Raw genomic sequence first — 8,028 nt, forward strand, 5'->3', positions numbered from 1 at the left:
TTCACTCTATTATCTAAACTGAATGTATTGAAAAAAGATATAGTAGAAGTTAAAGCGGAGAGAACAAAGACTTTAAGTACTTAAAAACGAAATCGAGCTTCCAATTCAGACCTAATATTCACATGGAACAACATGGAATCCAAAAGAAGACAGCTCGAACTATCAAATCCAATTGTCTTAGTTTGGACTTACGGATGCGCGTATCGTTTTCCAAGTGGTGTTCAAAGCAACCCCAGCGAAGGCTACAAGTCGGACGGCTTAATGGCTCAGCGCTTTCTTCTTGCTGGAAATTGTCACGGCCCATATTATTCGACCAGCGCCCGCAAAACGACGTAAAGCGAGACGCTGCTCGCCAGCGTCTCAGAGTAATCAGATACGATACGGAGGAAGTAAGCAAACAGCAATCCACTAAAAGGCGAGCACGCAGAGCGCATACAATGGCACTTGCTAGAGCTCTTCCAGCCTATGCAGATACCACGAAAACGACCGGGCACGTACGTGCCTTGGAGAGGCCTTGCGGGGTCAGCAATACAAGCGGACAAGCGCCGATACTTGAGCGCGCATGAGTGCATGAGTGCTATCCGCGTACGGTGGCTGAAAAGAGTTGCTTTGTGTGACCATCACGGCAATGATTCTGCTGTGTTAACGCATAGAAACACCGTAATGCGGCCTACAAAGGGCAGATTGTTTTTTTTTTGCGTTTTGACTTGAACCTTCGTCTAAAACAGTGACATTAATCTGGCAGTCAGTAATGTTCAATTGCCTGAGTGTGTAATGTGGAACATTCTTCTCTGAATGCAGGCACCTTCAGGCAAGCGGGTGGATGGGCGGGGCATCTCGTTGTTTAAGTGACCCGAAGTCTGTGTAATGCGGCCTATTTTGCCATTATCGTGAACCTATCTCGGTGACAGTGCATTATAAAATTATGTACCATGGCAAGAATGCCGTTAAGTAGTGTTCATCGCCTTACTGTGGCACGGTACCAAAGGCTTTAAAGGATCTTGATCACATCACGGTTATTATTTTGTCCGCTGAGTGTTTTGTTGGTCATTGTGAGATAATTCACAATAATGAAAGTAGAAAATCTAACATATGTCCTCAATCATCTGCTTGCAGAGAATTTTCTTTCTTTCTCTTTTTGCAGAACGAGAGAGAAAGCAAGTTTGAAAAAGTGCGTACAGTACTTACTGTACTGCCGTGTAGTGTACTTACTGTAGGAAATTTACTACGTATGGCCGCAACACATTACGGGCCACGGGAAATCAGTCGAAGTACACGGCTGCAGAATAACTAACAAAGTAAGAGCATAGAAAGCTCAAAGCACTCGTCTGCAATAATGAAAAAAAATTATGGTGCTGGTGAGATTTGGCGAGTATAAGACTTATGAAGAAACATGCTGGTGGCGTTATAGGCCTTCTTTACTGAGCCTGCACTAATCCGTTAGCCATTATTCTTCTGGAAAAGTTATATGAAATGTCTCGCCTGACAATCACTTTCCTGTGTTGTCTCCAAGAGTTATATAATATGTGGGTAACGTAAAATTGCCTGTTCTAAAGTGTGTGTGTGAGAGAGAGAGTTTTTCGGCCAATACCACAAAAAGACTTTATTCATGCTAATCAAGTTTCTGCAGTCTGCGGGCCTTCAAGCTACGCTCTAAGATCACCACCTGTTTCAACCCTATAGCGTGCACAGTTACATTGTTTGCCAGTTACGAAAACTTCAGTCTGTAAGGAGACACATTTCGGCGCATGCTAAACGCACGTCGTACCCGGTAGAGCAAACAGGTGTGTTTTACAAAAGAAAAAAGACGACCTTGTGGGCCAGTCATATCGTCAGTTACAGTAAAGTAAGCTTTGTAGCGTGACCCGAAGCTTACAGACCAATCACCTACTTTTTGGTTGGGTTTTTTCTGATGTAGAAAATGCTAAACTGTTCTTGGTACAAAATTTCTATTTAGTACAAGAACATTTTATTATTATTTGTTTCTGTAACGTATATGAAAAAATATACCCGGTGATGCTGACATTTCTTAGCTCAAACTATGGCGCTTCCCATAATCTAAACCTGATGCACTCAATTCAAGATCCGCGCCCGTATTAACAAAGTTTAGCTTTTTCTTTTTTCTTAGAACCATTCGTAAGCAGACTCCGGTTAACTATCATGTTGGATATGTTACCGAAGACAACCCACAAATGAAAAGCCCCTACGAAGGAAATGTTTTATGAATTCGTTCGAAGGAAGAAATGGCCCGTACGCATAGAAAGAAGCACGCAAAAGATTCCGTCTCAGAAACAGGCTTAAAGAGCCAAATAATAAATAAAAAAACTAGAGATTCAGTCCCGCCGAACTACTTCCGAGGCAAAATGCCCAAACTTTACACTTGTTAGCAGTTCGTGTTGAAGCATATGGTTTTGTTAACGTTATTTTTGATATTACTATTGCCCAAAGCGTACCAACCAATTTCGAACATGAACTTTGCATTTTTTCGCTCTCTCCGCCTGTATATGGTGTACCGTAAACTTTACTGTCTCTAACTTAACTCTAATCAAACTTAATTCTCACAATTACACATAATGTGCAATCAACTTCTGAAACAAAGAAGAAAACATAACGGAAGCAGCACAGTGGCGCCAGAATCAGAACACTTAACTCACTTTCCAGATTTCTGAAAAAACAAAAATTGAAAGCAGCAATCAGCTGCCACTTCTACAGAGAATTCTAGGTGCGGATATATTTATCTGTCTGCTTCGCTAATTGGGCATATAATACGAAATCTGTGATTCTTGAACTGGGTTAGATGTTTTTATGAGACGCCATTTTTTTAGTACACTGCAGGCGGAGCGCTTTAAACATTCATAACATACTCAAATTTCCTTTAGCGCACTGTATTGAAAAATCACTTATTTCCTGTTCTATCATTCAAATATTGTCGACAATTTACAAAATTAAAGCTTAGCTTCGTTTCCGACATAACATTCAGCTACGATAAGAAGTATTGCTAACAAATTAGCATAGAGAAGGTGATCTACTTTCATGTGTAGAACTTCATGAGAATTGAAGTGCTCATAGCAACTCAAATGTGCCGTGAAACTCAGCATAGCAATTATTCAGTCTAAGAATCAGCAATACATGGCGTCTTTTTTGTCTTTTGAGTAGTAGAACACAAACTGAGGTTATACTGGGTTGAATACTAATGCAAACATAATCTATTGCCGTTTCCTAAGGAGGTCGTTCCGTCACGTAATTATATATTTTCGAAAGAAACCTTATAGAGTAATTGCAGTTTGTAGCCGCTATATGCATTTCGTGGAGGAGGACAAGTAAAATATTGCAGGAACGGTAGGGAAGTCAACAATATTCACTTCCGGTTTGCTACCCTACAAGGGGGAAAGGGTATAGGCGGTGAAAGGAAATAGAGTAGAGGGAGAGCAGAAGGTACTGCCAATGTGAACATGTGCGGTTGTCCATTACTTCACGCTTACAATCGGTCATTGTGGCCAGTCGATTTCGTGAACCGCAGCAATGCCGGCGCTGCTTTCTAAGCCGGCGACGCGTAGGGCCATAGTCCAAGAATCTTTCTCTCTGAATATAGTCTGCTGTCTAGTCGCTTTAACACACTTTGAAAAACGTCGCGTTTGATGTCATAGAGATCCCAAAAGCACCACCCGTGATCGAGTGCCTCTTCACAGATTCGCGAGTCACGGATAGATGCGTCGCATAGTCCAATAAGAAATAAGTAGGCTTTCGTAAAAGCCACCCCTAACCAGAGGCGGCACAGTAATGTTGTATCACGGTGGGAGAAGTACCATTGGTGTTTCTGCAGAGGGCACTTACCTAAACAACCATTGGTGTAGTTGTTGTCCCACATGTCTCCTCACACATCTGGTCGTCATTTATTAAATAAGCACTTTCTTAAAGGCAACCACAGTCTTTTTGCAGAAGTGTGTAAAGATTGTTTACAAAACAAACAACAAAACTGGTTTCATTATGACAACAACGCCCTTAGGCCCTAAGAATAAAAAACTATTCCAATCTGTCTTTACTCCAATCTCCTAACGTCAGACTTACGCGACCGCCGACGTCAGCAGCTGGCCGTGAGCTGCAACGTTCTTTGAACCACCCACTCAAACGCTCTCCTCGTATATAGGAGGTCACCTTTGTTTGATTTCAAGGCGAATAGCATCGCCTACGTTGACAGGTTCTCCTGATCTAACTGACTGACAAGAGGCAAGGAGCACGCATAAATACAAAGGCTTTCGGTGAGGCCGACTAAGTGCAGTGAAAGTAGACAACTGAATGAGAAGGCTGGTGCCGACATCTGGGATTGGCCCGAACCCCCTTGCTTACCTTGCGGTGGCTGGTCGAAAATCACAACGGTGTGCAACGACGGCTAACTATGTCGCTCAAACAGATCCTCAGCGAAAAATTGTTCGCAGAGTGATGTCGTACACGTGCCCCAAGGGCTCGACTAGGTTATGCTGTCACGTAAGAAAAATTTGTTTACAGCAAATAAACCCGTTATTCCCAGCAGTTCCGAGCAGGAAGTTCCAAAGCGATCAGTAGGCAGACGTCTTCTATTCCTTTCGAAACGGGGACCTCTCCGGCTATTCCAAAAAAAGTTCAGTTTTGTTCGGCATAATAATGCATCTTTAATTCGTACACGTCGCTTTGACGTCGGGAGTTTTCGCGGTTTTTTGATGTCACCTGACACAAAGAGGAATTAGACGCACCCTGAAAACTTTTCATCAATCGCGGAGGGTTAATGCGGAAACAGGTGTTGAATAAGAAGTAAATATTTTTTTGTTGGTCTGATCATGCATAACCACTAGGCACAGATCCTATCACAGGGGGCGTTTTCACGGTTTTGGTGACGCCACGTGACAGACAAGAAAAGTGGGTGTAGCCCAAAAAATATTTGACCAATCGTACAGCTTGGGATAGCTTTACGTGTCACGCGTGTATACTAGGTTTAGGCCTAACCTAACAATGGCTCAGGCAAGTTTACGCCGCCTGCAGTTATATGCAGTTGACCAGCGTAATATTTTCACAAGGTATTGCTCCTTAGGAAACTGATTGTTAGTTCCTTTCAATTGTTACCTTTTTTTTCTTTTGGAGCTCTGAGGCTGCTCAGCTGTAACTTACACTTCCATAATTAATTAACAGTGCCATTACGGGAACGGAACTGAGTGCGCTGTCACTTCACTCGGGATATGGTTAGAGAAAACAAACACTTAACTTCTACCGAGAGACGGCTGAGCTAACGCTGTGCTCTCCCTTTTAGTTCCGCAGCAGTTGCAACGTAAACCTCGGTGCAGCCATCTCTATGATGTCTCAGACACCTTCTCTTGCCTTTGTAGCTCAAATTATAGTACAAGAGTCCGAAAGGCAGTGAAAAAAATGTGGTGAGTATCGTGTCTCTCTCGACAATTCGCTAGTAGCCGAGACCAGAGAAAAGAAGCGCCGGAAGTGGTGATGCGCTCGCTTGTCAGATGAATTGTCGCGTTGAGCGGAAGAGAAAGCGATACAAAAGTCAGCAGTGCGTAAATGGCTACGAGCTTCCAAGCGCCCCACGCAGGAAAATAGAGGGCAGCAGAAATCAGAAACTGAAGAAACGATTTGTCGACAAAAAAAACCTAAACGGAAGAAACTGCAGGCAGTGGAGCGGCAGCGACCAGAGGGAGTGATCCTCCGTGTAATGCAGTGTAAAAGAGGCATGATAAATGGCAGCGTGCTTGCGGCAATCACAACTTTTATCCGTCTACTTCACTTCGTATTTCTGCATCCTTCAACTGCTGTCTCGATGCCATCCGCTTGGTGTGTGTGTGTGAAAACATTTTGTGTAATGAGGTCCGGAGGCTCGACTTCTTAAGCCAAGGCGGGCCGCTCCCACGTTGGCACTGTCAGGCCAAGCCTTTCAGCGACATCATGGGCCCTCTGGACTGACCTTAAGTGGTCCTGAAACAATGGGCTTTGAATCCTTTTCTCCTACTGTGTCCATACTTCAACGAGGTTAGGGAGAGTCGCGTGACACCCCGCCAGCCTATGTCTGATTCCAATGATGCCATTACAATCACTGCAGTCCATCTTAATCTCCCTCTCCCGATATATTTTATTAATGGTGTACGGCGTGGGATATGTACCCGTTTGCAATAAGCGCAGTGAGACCGCCTGAGCCCTGTTCAGTTTTGAATGTGGCAATGGGAATTGTCTGCATCCTAAATAGTAATGTTTGGTAACGTCATTGTATGTTAATAAATGATCTCTAGATTCCCTGGCTTGATGGTGAACGGCTCGGTTGTGACTGTCACGGTTAGCAAGTCCTCATGCCAAATCATGAGCAACCTCATTGAGGTTTACCCGAGTCTCGTCCACTTTCCCCATATGCACAGGAAACCATCGGATTTTAGTTCTCATAATCCCAATGTTTTCAAAAAGTTTAGCTGCAACTCCAGCTACGTAGTCTTTATCAAAACACTTTACAGCGGATTTCGAATCACTGTAAATGCAGGCCCACTTATTACTCATGGTGGCTAGAGCAATTGCCGCTTGTTCCGCCACCACGGGGTACTTGGTAAAAATAACATTGGTGCTCAATGGCGTTTTTTTTCTTTGTTCTTTATTTTGTCACTGCTCCTTGGCACAGTTCTCACGTAATTTACCAAGGATGTGAACAGTGTCACGTTCCCTGGTATTCTATATACTGTAGGTACTGCTTTCTTCAAGACGTTTTTTTTTCTTTGCCGGTATGGGGCTTTGAAGAATTTCGAAGGTGACAATGCTGGCGAACCGAACCGCGTAGCTGTTACCAGGCTGATGTGACCTAGCTCGATGCCACACCTCGTCGGCCTCTATGGAACCAACAAATAACGACCTCCCGCAAGCGTTATGTTCTTGCTTTCACACGTGGCGGTGCATGCCATGGCCGCCGGCAACTGAGCGCATGCGCAGGCCGCTTCCCCTCCGTTCCTTCTGAGCTTACCTAATCATGGTACCGCTGCACCCTTCTCCTGCGCTTTCATCCTCCTCTCTTTTCTCTGGGCTTTCTTTCAGGTAGCGCTTCGCTCCGCGTTCGCTTTCATTCTTCGCGGCGCTCGTTCGTTCGGTTACGCCGATGCCGCCGACGCTCGCCGCAGGAACATGCTATTAGAGAGATACAGCTCAGTGGGTTTATGGGTGAGCGCGCCCAGTGGGCGAGAGGAGACAGCAGCGCAGCGCCGCGCGAGGGGAAGAGCTTTAGCTCGGCGATCCCTTGCTCGGTCGAGCGGAGTAAGCTTAGAGCGGAGCTTTGCTTCGCCACGAGTCGAACAAGGTTGGAGATACTGGGACAAGATCAGTACGCTCACTTCAGCGTCTCAATCGCAGTCATCCACTTCAAATTGTCGACAAACGGCCTCGTTGCTGAATCCTCTCACAGGATACAGAGGGCCTCTTCAGTGGTCAAACACCTCCAAAGCTTTTACAGCGGAAGTGTTTATGGCTAGGATTCTGTGAAGTTTTCTTCTGCGTGGGAAGAAACTATGGGCCGATCCCGAAGATAGTGCAATACGAGGCCAACCCGCGGTGGAGGCGAAGCAGACTTCTAGCAGCGCACCAACTTGCAAAAGTAAGCTTGTATCTTGGGTCCAAATTGAACCCGTATCAATTATTAAGCTGGCAAGAACGCATACTACACTTTGACCCAAGTCGAACATGTCGACGTTCGCACCGCCCTCTCATTGTCGGCGTTTCAGTCGCTTGCTTATCTCCTTTGTTTTCCTTCCGCTCACCCGTGGGGATGGTCCCGCCGAAACTTCACGCATGTCTAGTTTCCTCCGGCTCCTAGGGGCTGCGGTCCCTTCGACCACGCGAATGTATAAAAAAATTACGGTATATGTGTTCGTACCTTTGTTCAACATTCTACGTGTTACCTCTGTGTCGTGCGCTAAACAGCTTCACTGGTCATCCACCTTAACGGAGTGAAATGGCTCACCTTTTTTTCGCCTGTAGGGGAGCCAGCGCCGTGTTTGAAGACGACGCCGATGATATGCC

The 8,028-nt window shown here is 45.1% G+C and overlaps 1 pseudogene; it reads right to left on the reverse strand.

Moving 5' to 3' along the window:
- Positions 1-7,512: 7,512 nt before the first annotated feature.
- On the reverse strand, positions 7,513-7,693 carry LOC142583852 (U2 spliceosomal RNA; annotated as a pseudogene).
- Between the last annotated feature and the right edge of the window lie 335 nt (positions 7,694-8,028).

Source organism: Dermacentor variabilis, chromosome 5, assembly GCF_050947875.1.
Source record: "Dermacentor variabilis isolate Ectoservices chromosome 5, ASM5094787v1, whole genome shotgun sequence".
Taxonomy (NCBI): domain Eukaryota; kingdom Metazoa; phylum Arthropoda; class Arachnida; order Ixodida; family Ixodidae; genus Dermacentor; species Dermacentor variabilis.